Here is a 22,969-nt window from a genome sequence, read left to right as displayed (position 1 = left end):
CGACCTGCCGGATTGACTGAGCTACAAGTTTGTGTACAAAAGTCGAGTGAAACACTGAGGGATTACATCCAAAGGTGGATCACTTTGCATCATACTGTAGAGAATGTGTCAGACTATCAAGCGGTTTGCGTCTTCAAGGATGGCGTCAAGAACAGAGAGTTGAGCCTGAAGTTTGGTCGAACTGGAGATATGACCCTGAGTCGGATGATGGAAATAGCCACCAAGTACGCCAACGGCGAAGAAGAGGACCGACTCCGGAGCGGCAAGTACAAGCCGAGTCAGTCGGATAAAGGAAACTCCAGTCGGAAGCAAAAGCGGAAGGCCGAGCCAGCAGCTCCTAGAGAGGCTCTGGCCGTGACTCAGGGCAAATTCAAAGGGAAGCCCAAAGGATCTTGGAACCCCAAGAAGGTAAAAGATAAGGAAGGTAATGATGTGATGGATCTACCGTGTCATACCCACACGAAGAAAGACGAAGAGGGTAACTTCATCTACCCAAAGCATACCACTCGCCAGTGCCGGCTCTTAATCTAGCAATTTCAAGGGAAACAGCCGAAAGATAAAGAGAAGGAGTCGGACAAGGCTGAGGACAAGGAGGACAGTGACGGAGAGTACCCTCATGTCAACTCCACTCTGATGATTTTTGCTGATGTAGAGAGCAAAAGTCGACTGAAAGTGATCAACCGTGAGGTCAATATGGTCGCCCCGGCGACACCAAACTATCTGAGATGGTCGCAAACTCCCATTACTTTCGACTAGTCTGACCATCCTACTCACATTGCCACCCCTGGGAGGCAAGCGCTGGTGGTTGACCCGGTCGTCAAAGGCACTCGACTGACGAAGGTATTGATGGATGGCGGCAGCGGGTTGAATATACTATATGCGAAGACGCTCAAGGGAATGGGCATTCCGATGTCCAGACTCAGTTCCAGCAACATGAGTTTTCACGGAGTCATCCCAGGAAAGAAGGCCGAGTCACTCGGCCAAATAGCTCTGGATGTGGTGTTCGGCGACTCGAAACATTTCCGCAAAGAGAAGCTGACATTTGAAGTCGTGGATTTCCAGAGCGCCTACCACGCCATTTTGGGAAGACCAGCCTACACCCGCTTCATGGCTCGACCATGCTATGTGTACCTCAAGTTAAAGATGCCTGGCCCCAAAGGCGTGATTACCATCACTGGCAACCGGAAGAAAGCGGAAGAGTGTTTTCAGAAAGGCTCAAAGATTGTGGATGACCAGATAACAGTGGTAGAGCTAGAGGGATACAAGAAGAATGCAGATCCGAGTGATTTACTGCGGGCCAAGAAGCCCACCACAGAGTCAGCATTTTCAGTCGTCCGGTGAGACGAAGCCAGTTCATATCCACCCGACTGACCCCAATGCAGCTCCGACCCATATTTCCACAACACTCGACTCTAAATAGGAAGAAGCGCTCATCCAGTTCCTCCGTGAGAACTGGGACATCTTCGCATGGAAGCCAGCTGACATGCCGGGTGTTCCCAGGGGACTGGCTGAGCATCGCCTTAGAGTCGATTCAAAAGCAAAACCTGTTAAGGAACATCTTCGACGGTCCGCCATTCAGAAGAAAAAAGCCATTGGCGAGGAGGTGGCTCGACTCCTTGTAGTAGAGTTCATCCGAGAGATATACCACTCCGAGTGGCTCGCCAATGTCGTCATGGTTCCCAAAAAGGAAAATTCCCTTCGTATGTGCATTGATTTCAAACATATCAATCGGGCCTGCCCAAAAGATCATTTTCCTCTCCCTCGCATCGAACAAATTGTCGACTCGACCGCAGGGTGCGAGAGATTGTCTTTTCTAGACGCTTATTCTGGGTATCATCAGATCCGTCTGTATGGGCCCGACGAAATCAAAACAGCTTTCATCACTCCATTCGGGTGCTTCTGCTATATCACCATGCCATTCGGCCTCAAGAATGCCGGAGCCACGTTCATGAGAATGATTCAAAAGTGTTTACTCACTCAAATCAGTCGCAATGTGGAAGCATACATGGATGATATCATGGTCAAGTCGCGAAAGGGTTCCGACCTGTTGATTGACTTAGCTGAAACATTTGCCAATCTCAGGAGGTATGATATCAAGCTCAATCCATCAAAGTGCACATTCGGAGTACCTGGCGGAAAGTTACTTGGCTTTCTCGTTTCCGAACGAGGAATCGATGCTAACCCAGAAAAAGTTGGTACCATACTCCGAATGAAGCGCCCTGTGCGTGTGCACGACGTCCAGAAGCTTACTAGATGCTTGGCCGCGTTAAGTCGATTCATCTCTCGCCTCGGTGAAAAGGCGTTGCCTCTTTACCGACTGATGAAGAAGGCAGACAAGTTCGAGTGGACTCCAGAAGCTGATGCAGCATTTGCCGAGCTAAAAACTCTGCTCTCCACCCAGCCGGTGCTTGCTGCTCCAATCAGCAAAGAGCCTCTGTTGCTTTATATTGCAGCCACAGGACAAGTCGTCAGTACAGTACTTACGGTCGAGCGGGAAGAAGAAGGGAAAGCCTTCAAAGTTCAGCGCCTAGTGTATTATCTCTCTGAAGTTTTGACCCCATCAAAGCAAAGATATGCTCATTATCAGAAGCTCATATATGGGATCTACATGACCATGAAGAAGGTTGCTCATTATTTCTCTGATCATGACATTACAGTCGTCAGCGACGCACCATTGTCAGAAATTCTGCACAACAGAGATGCAACTGGTTGAGTGGCTAAATGGGCGATTGAACTCCTTCCCCTTGATATCAAATTCGAGGCAAAGAAAGCCATTAAGTCCCAGGCTATAGGAGATTTCCTTGCCGAGTGGATTGAGCAACAACAGCCGACTCAAGTCCTCTCGGAGCATTGGACCATGTTCTTTGATGGCTCTAAGATGTTAAATGGTTCTGGTGCTGGAGTCGTTTTGGTTTCCCCCCCGAGGAGACAAGCTCAGATATGTGCTCCAGATCCACTTTGATTCCTCCAACAATGAAGCAGAATATGAAGCACTCTTGTATGGATTACGCATGGCCATTTCATTCGGCGTTCGTCGCCTTATGGTCTATGGCGATTCAGATTTGGTGGTCAATCAAGTGATGAAGGAGTGGGACGTTAGAAGCCCAGCCATGACTGGATACTGCAATGCGGTGAGGAAGCTCGAAAAGAAGTTCGAAGGGTTAGAGCTCCACCACATACCCCGACTGAAAAATCAAGCGGCTGACGATCTGGCGAAGATAGGATCCAAGAGAGAAGCTATCCCCAGTGATGTGTTTTTGGAACACATCCACACTCCCTCAGTCGTAGAAGATCCTTTTACCGATGAAGCCCCGCAACCTAAGAGTGTCATGGACCCGACTGAGGTTGAAGTCCCAGCGGTGGTCGACCTGATCATGGAAGTTCTAGTGATCACTCCAGATTGGACAGTACCATATATCACGTATATCTTGAGGAAAGAGCTCCCGGAGGACGAAGAAGAGGCTCGACAGATCGTCCGCCGATCTAAAGCCTTTACCGTGATAAAGGGACAGTTGTACAGAGAAAGCGCGACTAGAGTTGGTCAGAAATGCATAACACCAGAGGAAGGTCGAATAATCCTTGATGACATTCACTCGGGAACCTGTGGCCATCATGCGTCCTCTCGGACCATCGTGGCCAAAGCATACCGAGCCGGATTTTATTGGCCAAGAGTGAATGAAATGGCGAAGGAGATAGTCGACAAGTGCGAGGGATGCCAATTTTACTCCAATATGTCACACAAGCCCGCGTCAGCTTTGAAGACTATACCACTTGTCTGGCCCTTTGCAGTGTGGGGTTTGGATATGGTCGGTCCTTTGAGAACAGGCAGAAGCGGTTTTACCCATGTGCTGGTAGCAGTCGACAAGTTCACTAAGTGGATCGAAGCTAAACCCATCAAGAACCTCGATGCCGGTACTGCTGTCAGCTTCATCAGAGAATTGATATTCAGATATGGGGTCCCGCACATCATCATCACTGACAACGGGTCAAACTTCGATTCCGAAGAGTTCAGAGCTTTTTGCACATCTCAAGGCACGCGAGTCGACTACGCTTCAGTCGCTCACCCACAGTCGAATGGACAAGCAGAACGAGCCAATGGTTTGATCCTCAAAGGGTTGAAACCCCATTTGATGCGTGATCTTAAGCATGCGGCTGGTGCATGGGTCGAAGAACTTCCCTCAGTACTTTGGGGGTTAAGGACCACGCCCAACCGGTCGACTGGGAGAACTCCATTCTTCTTGTCCTACGGGGCTGAAGCAGTCTTGCCGAGTGACCTTCTCCATAATGCTCCCCGAGTCGAGCTCTACACTGAAGCAGAAGCAGAACAAGCGCGGCAGGATGCAGTCGACCTTTTAGAGGAAGAGAGGGAGATGGCTCTGATCAGATCGACCATTTACCAACAGGACTTGCATCGCTTCCACGCCAAAAACGTAAAGAGTCAAGCCTTCCAGGAAGGAGATTTAGTTCTCCGAGTGGATCAGCAGAAACCACACAAGCTTGCTCCTTCTTGGGAAGGTCCCTTCATAGTCACCAAGGTTCTCCACAATGGAGCATACCGTCTTTACAATGTCGAGCATCAGATCGACGAGCCCCGAGCTTGGAACGCGGAACTTCTCCGCCCCTTTTACACCTAAGTATTCACTCGGACGAGTTGTAATAAAAGTACTTCTGTAGTTTGTTTATTAAAGACGAAAGCTTTACAATCTTCCCTGTAATCGTTATTTCTTTTGTCCTCTCAAAACAATCCCCCAGTGGGTGGCTTGCTGCGAATCCGATTCGCCCAAGTCTGTAAAAAAAATCCTAACCGAGTGGTGAGTCAGTCTCCCACATGAAGGCTTAGCTGCGAAATCCGTTTCGCCTAAGATAAATAAAATCCTACCGAGTGGTAAGCCAGCCTTCCACTCGGAGGCTTAGCTGCAGTCCAAGTACTCGCCTAAGATAAAAAAATCCTACCGAGTGGTAAGAGCCTTCCACTCGGGGCTTAGCTGCAGTCCAAGTACTCGCCTAAGATAAATAAAATCCTACCGAGTGGTAAGCCAGCCTTCCACTCGGGGCTTAGCTGCAGTCCAAGTACTCGCCTAAGTATAAATCCTACCGAGTGGTAAGCCAGCCTTCCACTCGGGGCTTAGCTGCAGTCCACTCGCCTAAGTATAAATCCTACCGAGTGGAGAGCAGCCTCCACTCGGAGGCTTAGCTGCAGCCAGTGCTCGCCTAAGTTCAAATCCTACCGAGTGGAGAGCAGACCTCCCAAGCCGTCAGGGGCAGGCTGCAGCCCAGTGCTCTCCTAAGTGTCTGAAATCCTACGAGTGGAGAGCAGCCTCCCACTCGCGGAGCTTAGCTGCAGCCCAGTGCTCGCCCAAGTGTCCGAAATCCTACCGAGTGGAGAGCAGACCTCCCACTCGGGGCTTAGCTGCAGCCCAGTGCTCGCCTAAGTGTCTGAAATCCTACCGAGTGGAGAGCAGACCTCCCACTCGGGGGGCTTAGCTGCAGCCCAGTGCGTCGCCTAAGTATCTGAAATCCTACCGAGTGGAGAGCAGACCTCCCACTCGGGGGCTTAGCTGCAGCCCAGTGCTCGCCTAAGTATCTAAAATCCTACCAAGTGGAGAGCAGACCTCCCACTCGGGGGCTTAGCTGCAGCCCAGTGCTCGCCTAAGTGTCTGAAATCCTACCGAGTGGAGAGCAGACCTCCCACTCGGGGGCTTAGCTGCAGCCCAGTGCTCGCCTAAGTCTCTGAAATCCTACCGAGTGGAGAGCAGACCTCCCACTCGGAGGCTTAGCTGCAGCCTAGTGCTCGCCTAAGTATCTGAAATCCTACCAAGTGGAGAGCAGACCTCCCACTCAGAGGCTTAGCTGCAGCCCAGTGCTCGCCTAAGTATCTGAAATCCTACCGAGTGGAGAGCAGACCTCCCACTCAGGGGCTTAGCTACAGCCCAGTGCTCGCCTAAGTATCTAAAAATCCTACCGAGTGGAGGGCAAACCTCTCACTCGAGGACTTAGCTGTAGCCCAGTGCTCGCCTAAGTGAATCAGGAGGCAAGTCGATAGCAATAAGCGCTTTGCTTTAACCTGCGAAAGACGCCTCAAACCAAATGCAAACATATTCAGCGACGAACCCAAGTTCGGATAACACCTAACGGAACCGAAAGTGCTCAGGCGCTAGGCCTGTTAAGGTTTGTTGGTTACAAAACTCACTCGGCATACCGAGGCAAATTTAAAGTATCAAGCTCAGAAGTATTTTACCCCTCCCGTGGAGGGCTGGAAGGTGCCACAAACTCGTCCAGATCAATTCCATCTGCAATCCAAGTGGCAGCGGCAATGAAGGTCTCCATGAAAGATCTGAAATCGTGCTTCTTGGTGTTGGCCACCCTAAGAGCCACCAGCTTGTCCTCTCGTGCATCCTTGCAGTGAACGCGGACCAGAGACAGAGCAACATCCGCGCCGCACCTGGCCGAAGACTTCTTCCACTCCTGCACTCGACTTGGGACCTCGTTCAGTTGAGTCATTAGAGACTCGAGGTCGTTCTGGAGTGTCTCTCTTGGCCAGAGTGTTGTGTCGATGCGGGAAGTTGCGACCTTCAGCCTTGCGAGATAATCGATGACGGCAGCAACACGAGATTCAAGTCGGATCACGTTCATGGCGACTTCATCTTTCACAGGGGAGTTGATGGGGGCCAGGTTTACTTCCAGTCGACCAGTCTCCTCTTCAAAGTTCTGACAAAATTCTGCAAGCACAACCACCGAGTCAAGACAAACAGTCGGAGGTCACAATTAAAATATTTGTTTGATACAAAGGATTACCTTCAAGCATGAGGAACAACTTCTTGGCGAGTCCACCCAGATAAGCCTCTAGATCATTCTTCTTTCTCTTCAACTCACTGGCCTTGTCATTCAGGGTGGTCTTGTCGCTTTTCAGTCGACTAACCTCCTGGTTGGCAGCATCAAGAGCAGCTTTCAGATTGGTGTTTTGTTCTTCAAGCTTAGTCACTGAAGCCAGCTTCTCATCCGCTAGCCTGGTCTTCTCTAAAGCAGTTTTTTGCATCTCAGCCAAGTCAAGCTCTTGTTTCTTCAGGGCATCCCTCACTTTGTCTGCAAAGTTACAGTGAGATTAGATTCGGAAACAAGTGAGAGGTAAAGGCACTCGTCAAAGGCCTCACCAAGCATACCTTTAGCTTCCTCCTTCGCCTTCGTCAAGTTCTCTTGGGCCAGTTTCAGATCGAGCTCGAGCTGAATGTGTTTGTTCTCCAACTCAGTATAACGAGCCACAAGGTCACAGGATTTCTACGAAGAACCAATCGACAGATGTCAAAGACAATTCACTTCCGAGCGAGTAAGAAAAAATCATAGCATTTCTAAGACTACGGCTGAATACAAACATTCGACCATAGTCTCGGGGACTACACCCAGTGGGTGCACTCAGCGTGCCCCCACTAGTTTCATCAGTTAGAGTCGACCAGTCGACCGACAACAAAAAAAAACCCCGAGGTGTTCTTCAGACTATAATTGACTGCAAGCAGTCGACCACAGTCTCGGGGACTACACCCAGTGGGTGCACTCAGCGTGCCCCCACCGGTCTATGAATCTATTCGACCTAGTCGAGTAAGGAAAAAACTTAAGACATAAAGACTATAGTCGACTGCCAGCAGTCGACCATAGCCTTGGGGACTACACCCAGTGGGTGCACTCAGCGTGCCCCCACCGGTCTATGAATCTATTCGACCTAGTCGAGTAAGGAAAAATCTTAAGACATAAAGACTATAGTCGACTGCCAGCAGTCGACCATAGCCTTGGGGACTACACCCAGTGGGTGCACTCAGCATGCCCCCACTAGTCCAGAATTTCAATCGACACACCCAGCGGGTGCAGGACGAACTCTAAGAATTGCAGAAAGAAGAGTTTACAGATATCATATCCTAACAGAACAGGCAGTGACCGACTGACCTGAACATTACTCTGAAGAGCTGAACTAGCATCATAGGCTGCCTGGCTAGCTTCTCGTATCCCCTTCACTTGCTCCATCATGACCCCCGCTTGGCGTATCGCTTCTCTAGCAGCACTGGCTTGGTCTTCTGGAACGGGGTAGGTGGAGAAAAGCGAGGGTTGAGCAGCACTCGATGACGAAGGGTGAGCACTCGTCAACGGCACCACGAAGGTTACGGTGGGTCGAGTGACATTGTCTCCCTCCACGACCAACGTCTCGGGTGCCGGCACATCCTGAGTCGCCTTGCTAGCAGACGTTTTCTTGCTTCTCCTCAGCCGTGGTGGTTCTTCGTCGTCGTCGTCAGGAAGGTCAATAACAATGTTAGATGAAACTGCAGAAAGAATCAAAATTAGAGACAATAAGTCAGTCGACTGAAAACGGCAGCACAAGAGTCATACCAGGTTTCGAGGTTGTAGCATCCTCCATCTCATGGTCTTCGGCCCTCGCCGAAGTGTTGGAAGTAGCAGCGCTGCAGTTCCAAAAGTTAGTCGATTGGCCCATGAGTCGACCAAGAACAAGTTCATGAAACAGGGAAAGCTCAAAACTACCATTACCCTGAGATAGTGGGGATCACCATCTTCATCTTCGGCAAGACCTTTGTAGGCTTCGACGGCGCCACTCGAGATTGCTTCGGAGCCTTCTCAGTCGGTGCTGGAGAAGTAGTCCGAGGGCGCTTGGTCGACTGGGAAGCGGTTGCGACCCCCTTACCCCGCTCAGTCGCGGGATCATGGGCAAGCTTCGAGCGTCTTTCCGAGCGGGTAGGTGCAACTTCCTCCTCCTCCTCCTCTTCTTCCTCCTCACCAGATTCATCACCCTCGTCGTCGTCGTCAGCATCCGAATCCCACTCCTCCGGGCTTTCGCCCCTGCTTCCTTCCTCCTCCTCAGTCAGCGTCTGCGCCCCATTGGGCATCGAGTACAATTCGGTGGTGGCCTGTCAGACAACAAAACAAAGATCAATCGGCCGATTCGCGGCAAAGCAGAATGGATAAAGCAAGATCACAATCGGGAATAAGTGGCCATACCGCGTCCGGCGTATAAGTACAGTCGAGTGGCGGGATCCTCCTAGCCCCTCGAGGGTTGTCCTTGTTCCCTGTGATGGCGGCCACCCACCTCTCCAGCATGGCATCGTCGACTGCTTCTGGATGGACCCGAGTGGTGTCTTCGGTACCGCACTACAGCCACATCGGGTGGCCTCGGTACTGGAGCGGTTGGATGTGCCGCCTAAGGAAGACTTCCAGAAGATCCATGCCCGTCACTCCGTCCCGAACGAGTTGGACCACGCGCTCCATCAACATTTTTATCTTGACTTTCTCCTCAGGAAGCACCTTCAGAGAAGACGGTTTGTCCACTCGGTCCATGGAGAACGGAGGGAGACCAGTCGACTGCCCCGGCATCGACTCGTCTTGGCAGTAGAACCAAGTCGACTGCCACCCTCTGACCGACTCAGGAAGGGTCATGGCCGGGAAAGTGCTCTTATTCCTCAACTGAATCCCAAGACCCCCGCACATCTGAATAACCTTGGTCCTCTCATCATCCGGACTCACCTTTTTTACTATCTATGAGCGACAGGTGAATATGTGCTTGAAGAGACCCCAGTGCGGTCGACAACCCAGGAAGTTCTCGCACATGGACACAAAGGCAGCAAGATAGGCGATGTAATTGGGATTGAAATGGTGGAGTTGCGCCCCAAAGAAATTCAGAAACCCACGGAAGAACACACTCGGCGGCAGAGAAAAACCACGATCTACGTGAGTGGCTAAGAGAACGCACTCACCCTCCTGCGGCTGCGGTTGACACTCGGACCCCGGGAGCCTTGCTGACCCGTGGGGGATCAGTCCCTCATTGGCCAGGTCGTTGAGATCTTTCTCTGTGATGGTCGAGCGGATCCAATCCCCTTGGACCCAACCCTTCGGCAGGCGGGACCTCGACGAAGATCCGCCCCGACTGGACAGTCTCCCCTTCGCTTGCCCAATCTCCGTCGCCTTCTTCGTGCGCTCTAGGGCCGCCGTCTTCTCCTTCACCATTGTCGCCGGCGAAGCGCGCAAGAGGTGGATAGGTGGAGCCGGGAGCAGGCGCAGTGGGCAGAAGCAGAGAGGGAAGAGAGAAGAATGGGAAGGCACTATTCAAAAAACCCTCCCCCGACGCTTTATATAAGGACATTTCCGAGTGGCTGACGAGTGGGTCCGAGTGATCCTGTCACATCCCGAAACAGTCGCGCACGCATGATACGTGGCGAAAAAGGCGGCGTGGAAATCGAGGCGTCCATGCCTTATCCCGTCCGATTGCCGCGGACCGCCCCGCTTCGCGCGCTTCCCAAATTTCGGATCTCGCAAAATCCGCTAGCAGCAGATCAATCTGTCAGACAATATCTTTCCCGCGATCCGTCGCTCGGGAGTTCTCCAAAGTTCAAAAGTTCACTCGACAGAAGATAAGAATGGATCAAGGCGACTGAAGTAAAAGTTGACGCCAACACCGAAAGAAAAATCGCCAATCCAAGATACGACACAATCAAAGCGCAAGAAATGAGTCGGAGAAAATCATCAACTCCTTCCTTACTCGAACCTCGATCCATTCGAGGGCTAATGATGAGGATATGTACCTAGGGTAGGGTCATATACCTATCTAGGATACCATGCCCAAGGACATCCTTAGACGAAGCTACCTTCCAGTCGACCAAGAGAGACTCCACTCGACCGGCTAGAAGACACTCGACAAACCTGAAGACACTCGACCATCAAGACCCACTCGATCATCAGGAGTTCAGGATCTACTCTGCATCCAAACGGTCTGTAATTAAGTAGTCTTAATGGTCATGATGACACTTTAAGTAGGGCGTTACCAGTAACTCCCTGCCTTAATGTACTTTAATCCTCTGCTACGTGGGATGGCTGGGGTCCTGGCGTCCTCTATATAAGCCACCCCCCTCCACTGGTAGAAGGGTTCGCACCCCTGTAACTCATATACACAGAAATCAGTCGACCGCCTCCGGGCTCCGAGACATAGGGCTGTTACTTCCTTCGAGAAGGGCCTGAACTTGCTAAACACTCGTGTGTACAACTACTCCATAGCTAGGATCTTGCCTCTCCATACCTACCCCCATTGTACTGTCAGACTTAGAACCAAGACACTAGTTGCATAAGGTGGCTAGCAGGTGTTTGTCTCTCCCACTTTAGTTGGAGCGGATTCGATGAAAAGGGTCCTTACGAAGGGTAAATAGAAGTTGACAAATCACGTTGTGGCTTATTCGTAGGTAAGAAAACGTTCTTGCTAGAACCCTATTGCAGCCACGTAAAAGATGCAACAACAATTAGAGGACGTCTAACTTGTTTTTGCAGCAATTGCTTTGTGATGTGATATGGCCAAAAGTTGTGATGAATGATGAATGATATATTGTGATGTATGAGATCATGTTCTTGTAATAGGAATCACGACTTGCATGTCGATGAGTATGACAACTGGCAGGAGCCATAGGAGTTGTCTTAATTATTGTATGACCTGCGTGTCAATGATTTAACACCATGTAATTACTTTACTTTATTGCTAAACCGTTAGCCATAGTAGTAGAAGTAATAGTTGGCAAGCAACTTCATGGAGAAACGATGATGGAGATCATGATGATGGAGATCATGGTGTCATGCCGGTGACGAAGATGATCATGGAGCCCCGAAGATGGAGATCAAAGGAGTTATATGATATTGGCCATATCATGTCACTACTATATAATTGCATGTGATGTTTATTATGTTTATGCATCTTGTTTACTTAGAATGACGGTAGTAAATAAGATGATCCCTTATAATAATTTCAAGAAAGTGTTCTCCCTAACTGTGCGCCATTGCTAAAGTTTGTCGTTTCGAAGCACCACATGATGATCGGGTGTGATAGATTCCTACGTTCACATACAACGGGTGTAAGACAGTTTTACACATGCAAAACACTTAGGTTAACTTGACGAGCCTATCATGTATAGACATGGCCTCAGAACACAGAGACCGAAAGGTCGAACATGAGTCGTTTGGAAGATACGATCAACATGGAGATGTTCACCGATGATGACTAGTCCGTCTCACGTGATGATCGGACACGGCCTAGTCGACTCGGATCATGTAACACTTAGATGACTAGAGGGATGTCAAATCTGATTGGGAGTTTATTAAATAATTTGATTAGATGAACTTAATTATCATGAACTTAGTCTAAAATCTTTGCAAAATATGTCTTGTAGATCAAATGGCCAACGCTCATGTCAACATGAACTTCAACGCGTTCCTAGAGAAAACCAAGCTGAAAGATGATGGCAGCAACTATACAGACTGGGTCCGGAACCTGAGGATCATCCTCATAGCTGCCAAGAAAGCATATGTCCTAGAAGGACCGCTAGGTGAAGCACCCATCCTAGAGAACCAAGACGTTATGAACGCTTGGCAGTCACGTGCTGATGATTACTCCCTCGTTCAGTGCGGCATGCTTTACAGCTTAGAACCGGGGCTCCAAAAGCGTTTTGAGAAACACGGAGCATATGAGATGTTCGAGGAGCTGAAAATGGTTTTCCAAGCTCATGCCCGGGTCGAGAGATATGAAGTCTTCGACAAGTTCTATAGTTGTAAGATGGAGGAAAATAGTTCTGTGAGTGAGCACATACTCAAAATGTCTGGGTTGCACAACCGCCTGTCCCAGCTGGACATTAACCTCCCAGACAAGGCGGTCATTGACAGAATCCTTCAGTCGCCCCCACCGAGCTACAAGAGCTTTGTGATGAACTACAATATGCAGGGGATGGTGAAAACTATTCCTGAAGTATTTTCAATGCTGAAGTCGGCACAGGTAGAAATCAAGAAAGAACATCAAGTGTTGATGGTCAATAAAACCACCAAGTTCAAGAAGGGCAAGGGTAAGAAGAACTTCAAGAAGGACGGCAAAGATGTTGCCGCGCCCGGTAAGCCAGTTGCCGGGAAGAAGTCAAGGAATGGACCCAAGCCTGAGACTGAGTGCTTTTATTGCAAAGGAAAGGGTCACTGGAAGCGGAACTGCCCCAAATACACGTAATTGATGTGTACCTTACCAGTACTCGTAGTAACTCCTCGGTATTTGATACCGGTGCCGTTGCTCATATTTGTAACTCACAGCAGGAGCTGCGGAATAAGCGGAGACTGGCGAAGGACGAGGTGACGATGCATGTCGGGAATGGTCCCAAGGTCGATGTGATCGCCGTCGGCACGCTACCTCTACATTTACCCACAGGATTAGTTTTAAACCTCAATAATTGTTATTTAGTGCCAAGTTTGAGCATGAACATTGTATCTGGTTCTCGTTTAATGTGAGATGGCTACTCATTTAAATCTGAGAATAATGGTTGTTCTATTTATATGAGAGATATGTTTTATGGTCATGCCCCGATGGTCAATGGTTTATTCTTAATGAATCTCGAACGTAATGTTACACATATTCATAGTGTGAATACCAAAAGATGTAAAGTTGATAATGATAGTCCCACATACTTGTGGCACTGCCGCCTTGGTCACATTGGTGTCAAGCGCATGAAAAAGCTCCATGCTGATGGACTTTTAAAGTCTCTCGATTATGAATCATTTGACACATGCGAACCATGCCTCATGGGCAAAATGACCAAGACCCCATTCTCCGGAACAATGGAGCGAGCAACCAACTTATTGGAAATCATACATACTGATGTGTGTGGTCCAATGAGCGTTGAGGCTCGCGGAGGATATCGTTATGTTCTCACTCTCACTGATGACTTAAGTAGATATGGGTATGTCTACTTGATGAAACACAAGTCTGAGACCTTTGAAAATTTCAAGGAATTTCAGAATGAGGTAGAGAATCAACGTGACCGAAAGATAAAATTCTTACGATCAGATCATGGAGGAGAATATTTAAGTCATGAATTTGGTACACACTTAAGGAAATGTGGAATCGTTTCACAACTCATGCCGCCTGGAACACCTCAGCGTAACGGTGTGTTCGAATGTCGTAATCGCACTCTATTGGATATGGTGCGATCTATGATGTCTCTTACCGATTTACCGCTATCATTTTGGGGATACGCTCTAGAGACAACTACATTCACTTTAAATAGGGCTCCGTCTAAATCCGTTGAGACGACACCGTATGAATTATGGTTTGGGAAGAAACCTAAGCTGTCGTTTCTAAAAGTTTGGGGATGCGATGCTTATGTCAAGAAACTTCAACCTGAAAAGCTCGAATCCAAGTCGGAAAAATGCGTCTTCATAGGATACCCCAAGGAAACCATTGGGTATACCTTCTACCTTAGATCCGAAGGCAAGATCTTTGTTGCCAAGAACGGATCCTTTATGGAAAAAGAGTTTCTCTCGAAAGGAGTAAGTGGGAGGAAAGTAGAACTCGTTGAAGTACTACCTCTTGAACCGGAAAGTAGTGCAGCTCAGGAAAACGTTCCTGTGGTGCCTACACCAACTGGAGAGGAAATTAATGGTGATGATCAAGGTACTTCGGATCAAGTTGCTACTGAACTTCGTAGGTCCACAAGGACACGTTCCACACCAGAGTGGTATGGCAACCCTATCCTAGAAATCATGTTGTTAGGCAACGGTGAACCTTCGAACTATGAAGAAGCGATGGCGGGCCCAGATTCCAACAAATGGCTTGAAGCCATGCAATCCGAGATAGAATCCATGTATGAAAACTAAGTATGGACTTTGATAGACTTGGCCGATGATCGGGGAGCGATAGAAAACAAATGGATCTTTAAGAAGAAGACGGGCGCGGATGGTAATGTTACCATCTATAAAGCTCGACTTGTCGCTAAGGGTTATTGGCAAGTTCAAGGGGTTGACTACGATGAGACTTTCTCTCCCGTAGCAAAGCTGAAGTCCGTCCGAATCATGTTAGCAATTGCCGCATACTATGATTATGAGATATGGCAGATGGACGTCAAAACGGCATTCCTTAACGGCCATCTTAAGGAAGAACTGTATATGATGCAGCCGGAGGGTTTTGTCGATCCTAAGAATGCTAACAAGGTATGCAAGCTCCAGTTATCCATTTATGGGCTGGTGCAAGCATCTCGGAGTTGGAACATTCGCTTTGATGAGATGATCAAAGCGTTTGGGTTTATGCAGACTTATGGAGAAGCCTGCGTTTACAAGAAAGTGAGTGGGAGCTCTGTAACATTTCTCATATTATATGTAGATGACATACTTTTGATGGGAAATGATATAGAACTTTTAGACAACATTAAGGCCTACTTGAATAAGTGTTTTTCAATGAAGGACCTTGGAGAAGCTGCTTACATATTGGCATCAAGATCTATAGGGATAGATCGAGACGCCTCATAGGTCTTTCACAAAGCACATACCTTGATAAGATATTGAAGAAGTTCAAAATGGATCAGTCCAAGAAAGGGTTCTTGCCTGTATTGCAAGGTGTGAGATTGAGCTCGGCTCAATGCCCGACCACGGCAAAAGATAAAGAAGAGATGAGTGTCATCCCCTATGCGTCAGCCATAGGATCTATTATGTATGCCATGTTGTGTACCAGACCTGATGTAAACCTTGCCGTAAGTTTGGTAGGAAGGTACCAAAGTAATCCCGGCAAGGAACACTAGACAGCGGTCAAGAATATCCTTAAGTACCTGAAAAGGACAAATGACATGTTTCTCGTCTATGGAGGTGACGAAGAGCTCGTCGTAAAGGGTTACATCGATGCTAGCTTCGACACAGATCTGGATGACTCTAAGTCACAAACCGGATACGTGTATATGTTGAATCGTGGAGCAGTAAGCTGGTGTAGTTGCAAGCAGAGCGTCGTGGCGGGATCTACATGTGAAGCGGAGTACATGGCAGCCTCGGAGGCAGCGTATGAAGCAATATGGATGAAGGAGTTCATCACCAACCTAGGAGTCATACCCAATGCGTCGGGGCCAATCACTCTCTTCTGTGACAACACTGGAGCTATTGCCCTTGCCAAGGAGCCCAGGTTTCACAAGAAGACCAGGCACATCAAGCGTCGTTTAAACTCCATCCGTGAAAATGTTCAAGATGGAGACATAGATATTTGCAAAGTACATACGGATCTGAATGTCGCAGATCCATTGACTAAACCTCTTCCGCAAGCAAAACATGATCAACACCAGAACTCTATGGGTGTTCGATTCATCACAATGTAATTAGATTATTGACTCTAGTGCAAGTGGGAGACTGTTGGAAATATGCCCTAGAGGTAATAATAAAAGGATTATTATTATATTTCCTTGTTCATGATAATTGTCTTTTATTCATGCTATAATTGTATTATCCGGAAATCGTAATACACGTGTGAATACATAGACCACAATATGTCCCTAGTGAGCCTCTAGTTGACTAGCTCGTTGATCAACAAATAGTCATGGTTTCCTGACTATGGACATTTGATTCATTGATAACGGGATCACATCATTAGGAGAATGATGTGATGGACAAGACCCAATCCTAAGCATAGCACAAGATCGTGTAGTTCGTTTTGCTAGAGCTTTTCCAATGTCAAGTATCTCTTCCTTAGACCATGAGATCGTGTAACTCCTGGATACCGTAGAGTGCTTTGGGTGTATCAAACGTCACAACGTAACTGGGTGACTATAAAGGTGCACTACATGTATCTCCGAAATTGTCTGTTGGATTGACACAGATCAAGACTGGGATTTGTCACTCCGTATGATGGAGAGGTATCTCTGGGCCCACTCGGTAATGCATCATCATAATGAACTCAAAGTGAACAAATGTCTGGTCACGGGATCATGCATTACAGTACGAGTAAAGTGACTTGCCGGTAACGATATTGAACGAGGTATTGGGATACCGACGATCGAATCTCGGGCAAGTAACGTACTGATTGACAAAGGGAATTGTATACGGGGTTGCTTGAATCCTCGACGTCATGGTTCATCTGATGAGATCATCGAGGAGCATGTGGGAGCCAACATGGGTATCCAGATCCCGTTGTTGGTTATTGGCCGGAGAGCCGTCTCGATCATGTCTACGTGTCTCTCGAACCTGTGGGGTCTACAGACTTAAGGTTCGGTGACACTAGGGTTGTAGAGATATGAGTATGCAGCAAACCGAAAGTTGTTCGGAGTCCCGTATGAGATCCCGGATGTCACGAGGAGTTCCGGAATGGTCCGGAGGTAAAGAATTATATATGGGAAGACGAGTTTCGGCCATCTGGAAAGTTTCGGGGGTCACCGGTATTGTACCGGGACCACCGGAAGGGTCCCGGGGGTCCACCGGGTGGGGCCACCCATCCTGGAGGGCCCCATGGGCTGAAGTGGGAGGGGAACCAGCCCCTGGTGGGCTGGTGCGCCCCCCTTGGGCCCCCCTCTACGCCTAGGGTTGGGAACCCTAGGGGAGGGGGCGCCTCCACTTGCCTTGGGGGGCACTCCACCCCCCCTGGCCGCTGCCCCCCTTGGGAGATCCCATCTCCAGGGCCGGCGCCCCCTGGGGTCCCTATATAAAGAGGGGGGTGGGAGGGCAGCCGCACACTGACATCTGGCGCCTCCCTCCCCCCTTGCTACACCTCCTCCTCCCGTAGTCGCTTGGCGAAGCCCTGCCGGAACCATGCTGCATCCACCACCACGCCGTCGTGCTGCTGGATCTTCATCAACCTCTCCTTCCCCCCTTGCTAGATCAAGAAGGAGGAGACATCATGCGACCGTATGTGTGTTGAACGTGGAGGTGCCGTCTGTTCGGCGCTAGGATCTCCTTTGATTTGGATCACGATGAGTACGACTCCCTCAACCCCGTTCTCTTGAACGCTTCCGCTCGCGATCTACAAGAGTATGTAGATGCACTCCCCTCTCTCGCTGCTAGATGAATTCATAGATTGATCTTGGTGAACGTAGGAAAATTTTATTTTATGCAACGTTCCCCTACACCGAGGGGTTACCGGAACCCCCCGGGGAAGTTTTTGGGCCTAAGGGAGAGAGAGGGAAGCCCGCGGGGGTGGCCGCGTGCCCCCCTCCTAGGGAGTCCGAATAGGACAAGGAGGAGGGGGCGGTGCCCCCCTTCCCTTTCACTCTCCCTCTCCTTCATATTCCCTCCGGCGGAGAAAGGAAAGGGGGGGGGGGAATCCTACTTGAACTAGGAGTCCAAGTAGGACCCCCCCCCATGGTGCGCCCCTCCTGGCCGCCGGTCTCTCTCCCCCCTCCTTTATATACGTGGGCAGGGGGCACCCCAAAGGCACATAAAATTGTTCTTTTAGCCATGTGTGGTGCCCCCTCCACAGTTTACTCCTCCGGTCATAGCGTCGTAGTGCTTAGGTGAAGCGCTGCGCGGATCATGTCTGAAAGTGCTAGTTATCGACTAGAGGGGGGGTGAATAGGCGATTTTTGTGAGAGTCTTCAAAACACGGTGGCTTTGAAGACAAACAAGCAAACTGAACCTATATAGTAAGCAGCAAATGAAAACTAGACTAGGCAAGCATTAGTCAAGCATACAATACAGTGAAAGCACAAAGACTAACTGCGGCTAGGTAGACAGGATCAGAATGACAAATAGTCTGAAGCCAAACAGATATAAGTCTTCACACAGTGAAGTCAAATGAATCAGGCAAGCAGGCAATGACTTCATGAAGACAAACTAAAGAGTAATGAGAGTAGGGGATAGAACCAGTTGCTTGGTGAAGACAAGGATTTGGTAGACCAGTTCCAGTTGCTGTGACAACTGTACGTCTGGTTAGGGAGGCTGAGATTGAACTCAGAAGACCGTGTCTTCACCTTGTTCCCCTTGAGCTAAGGACACCCAGTCCTCGCCCAATCACTCTGGTAAGTCTTCAAGGTAGACTTCCAAACCTTCACAGACTTTGTTCATCGGCAATCCACAATGACTCTTGGATGCTCAGAACGCGACGCCTAACTGGCTGGAGGATTCATAGTCCTCAAGTGTAAAAAGTCTTCAGATCACGCGGACAGAAAGACTTCAGTGATGCCTAACACTCTTTGGCTCTGGGTGTTTTGGGCTTAGTCCTCGCAAGGATCTCTCTCTCTCAAATGCTTCGGAGGTGGGTTGCTCTCAAATGACAAAAGCCGTACACTAACTCTGAGCAGCCACCAATTTATGGTGTAGGGGGTAGGATATTTATAGCCAAGTGGCAACCCGACCTGATATGTCCGAAATGACCCTGGGTCACTAAGGAACTGACATGTGTCCAACGGTCGGATTTCAAACACACGCGGCAGCTTAGCTTGGGCTACAAGCAAAGCTGACTCATCCAGCTTTGGATAAGGTTTTCTCTCATTGTCTTTGCTCGAAGACATAGGATTTGGTTGAGCATCACATCAGTCACTCTAACTTTGTTCACTTGGACCCCACCTAACAATACGGTGGTTCCTATGACGCAATAAAGAAGAAAGGAAACTACGAAACAACTATGTTTTCGCACTCCATAGTCTTCAAGTGAATATCTTCACACGTCATAATCTTCATCGTGGATGTCTTAACGAACCACCATTGTCTTCAATGTCTTCACACAATTTTAGGGGTCATCTTTGGTAGGTAAACCGAATCAATGAGGGACTACTATCTGTGTTATCCTGCAATTCTCACAAACACATTAGTCCCTCAACCACGTTTGTCGCCAATACTCCAAAACCAACTAGGGGTGGGACTAGATGCACTTACAGTCTCCCCCTTTTTGGTGATTGCTGACAAACTGGTTGAAGTTTTCAACGGGGATCAAAGTATGTGAAAGTTCAGTTTTGTGAGCATTGTCTTCATAGATCAAAAGAGGCTCCCCCATGAAGATGTGCATATAAGTAGTTTGCTTTTGAATGCAAATGCACATGGCAGGTTTTGCTTTGTGGAGGCCATCTTCAATGTATGAAGACAATTCATCATGCATATATGAAAGTAATGAAGATAATGATATGCATAATGAAAAATGGACGTTTGCAGAATGACTTCATGCGGAATTTATCATCGCATCACAACATAGTGGCAAAAGTAGCAGACAACCATCAAGTTTAAGTGTTACAACTCAAGAGCCAAATAGTTTCAAAACAAGAGTTGCAAGAACTGAGCAAAAATTAAGGCAACCACCCATATGGACCCGCTTGAAGACTACCAACCTCATATGATTCTCCCCCTTTTGTCAGTAAGGACCAAAAAGGTTTGAAGACATAGAGTTTCTACACGTTCCCACGTGGAGATGAAGTTGGAGTAGCAGGGTCGACGTTGGAGTTAGGTGGTGCAGAAGGGCCTGGGGTAGCATCGTGATGCGGTGAAGCTAATGCTGGTGAAGTGGCGTCGTCTTCTTCATTGATGACTCTCGCAACAACAGTTGCAGCTGAAGATGAGTACTCAAAATATTTAATTGAAGGTGTTTGATGCCAACTTGCAGATTGTGGTGGCCTGGAGTCAAACTTGAACTTTTCGATGAAGCCATCCTCGCGAAGACCATCTTTAGAGCATAGCAAGGTAAGGCTCTTCTAGGACCGCTGACAGGCTTCATGAGCAACAAAGGAATTCTTGGTGGCCAGATTGTGAATGCGGTTGACATCCACCAGAATACTCTGCATTTGGCGTTTCAACCATTCAGGATGCTTATCCTGCTTCTGATGCAAAGATACCAGAAGGTCACGGTCATTGAGGAAACGTGGACGCTTCCGTGGCCTTTGTGCAATAGTACTGGCAGTGGCTTCAGTATTGGCGCGATGCGGCATACGCAAGTTGCCAGCCAGGGGATAGTCAGGAGTAGCAGAGTTTGGTACGTGAATGCCTTCAATAGGTTGAGTGAAGCTTTGATATTCAGCATTTTGCAGATGGAGTGGCTTCTTTGCTGGATCGGAGTAGATGGCTTCATAAGACATGTCAACATTAGGCATAAAGACGACATGATTGTGCGCTGAAGGTTGATAGTCAATTGTGGAATGAAGCTTGATGAGACGCATGATCCAGTGGGCATAGAACTTCAGGCCAAACCGATCAATTCCAGAAGCAGCCAGCTGACAAATGAAGAAATCCTAAGTGTTGAATCTTATGCCATTGACAATATAGAAGACCGATGTCTTCATGGCGCCTTCGAGTTTAGCTCCAGAAGAGTATCCTTTGACAGGCCACAGAGTACACCTCGCAATGTGATATACTATGCAGGGCAAGTACTCGAGGTCTTCGACAAAGAACTCTTTGGGATATTCAATGTCTTGGGGAATGGCTTCATCATGCTCAACATTTGACTCATATTGGGCTCGGGCTTCCGAAATATGCTTTGCACTTCATCTTGATAGAGCTTACAACTTGGTTCATACAACTCACCAAGAGTGGGCAGGGAAGTAAGCTCAATGACGTCCTGACCTTTGGCTTCATGGTGAACATCTCCTGTCATCCACTCAAGGACCCAAGTCTTCGGATCCCTGTTGTAGCCTCTAATGTGCAAAGTGGCATAGAACTGCAGCAGAAGCTCTTCGTTCCAGTACGCTTATGAGGAAAAATCTGGTCTTGGTTGTATAGGATATACGAGTAATATCTTTGTTGTTGTCGGCTCCAAAACCTGTCAGAGGAGATCTTGGGCTTCATGTATGGGTTCTTGGCGCTGTCGAAGAATGTGTTGTGCTCTCTGAAGCTGAGCACACTAAACGAGCCGTGCTTTGTTGCATCACTAGGAAGCTTGGGCAATCTTGGATTTGGCTTCAAAGTTTGAGGCCTCCGCTCCACGTGATAATCATATTGTGGCCCGAGAGTAGTGGGTGGAACCATTATAGGCCACTTGACAGTTACCAACTCACCGTGATAGAATGCGCATTCCATGGTATGAGGCCTTGGTGGAGGAACGACATCATTAGAAGTGATTGGCTATTCAATGTTGTCAGGAGTTGCATTGGCTTCGGGCTGCACATTGTTTTCAACCATGACAGTGTCATTGGCTTCAGTATTGTTATTGGTGGCAGTCACATTGGCTTCAACCTCCATCTCTTCAACAACTGGAGGGTCTGGCACAAGCACATTCTCGTCTTGTATGACTGGATCATTGGTAGGGGGAGTGGCTTCTCTTTCTTCTTCTCTTTCTTCATCAGCTGATGCAGCCGGAATGTCTTCAACAGCTTTTGCTTCGGACTCTTGAGCAGTCGTAGAGGGGATGGCGTCAGGGAACACTTGACGTGCTACTGAGCCAGTTTGGTGCACATCCTCCTCTGGTATGCTGGACATTGATGCTCGAGACCTGGGACCTCTGCGAAGCCTCCTGAAGGAAGGCGACTCCTGTGGTGAGGGGATAGTGTAATCAAAGTCTCTAGGGCTTTTTTGTTGAGTCTCAAGCACCGGAGTGGTGACTTGAGCTGGAGGAGTGCGCAGAATAGCTTCATCATCCAGTGGCATATCCTAAGTGATTGGCGTCATAGGACGGGGAGTCAGAGGATGACCAATACTAATAAATTCACTACTCGTCGGAGCAGGCGACGATACCATGGGTTTTGGTTCAAGCTGAGGAAGGACTTCATCATCATTCACATTGTCTTCACGACCAATGTCTTCAGCAGCGTTGGGGTCAGCAGCTGGAACCTCTGTGGAAGCAGGCTCATGGACTACGAGGCGGTGCTTGCGATTGGCAGAGGTAGGTAAGGAAACAGAAATGGGTTCAACAATGAGGGGCTCTGGGGCACCAACATGCTCTTTTCTTGAAGACTTAGAGCCCTTTGTCTTCAACTTCTTCTTGGAGGGAGCATCATCAGATGTATCCTTGAGCTTCCTCTTCCTGGCTTCGGCTTCAGCTTGCTGAGTCTTCTTAAGTTCTGAAGCTGCAGAGGGGACCTTTGGCTTCGAGCCAGTCATGCTGGCAGGGAAGACAATGCTTGGTTGTCCCTGTCTTGGAGCATCGAGATTAGCTTCTGGAGGCTTCTTGCTTTTCTTGGCATCCATGCATCCTAGGATCGATGCCAGGACGCCCAAGCGCCTTTCTCTTTTCAGCTTCATTGTGTGCTTGCACACATTTCTGCGCATAATATTTCATGCGCTCTCTTGAGCCTTTGGCTTC

This window comes from Triticum aestivum, chromosome 5B (assembly GCF_018294505.1).
Source record: "Triticum aestivum cultivar Chinese Spring chromosome 5B, IWGSC CS RefSeq v2.1, whole genome shotgun sequence".
In the NCBI taxonomy this organism is placed as follows: domain Eukaryota; kingdom Viridiplantae; phylum Streptophyta; class Magnoliopsida; order Poales; family Poaceae; genus Triticum; species Triticum aestivum.
The sequence above is the reverse complement of the archived record's forward strand: the minus strand, read 5'-3'. Positions refer to the sequence as shown.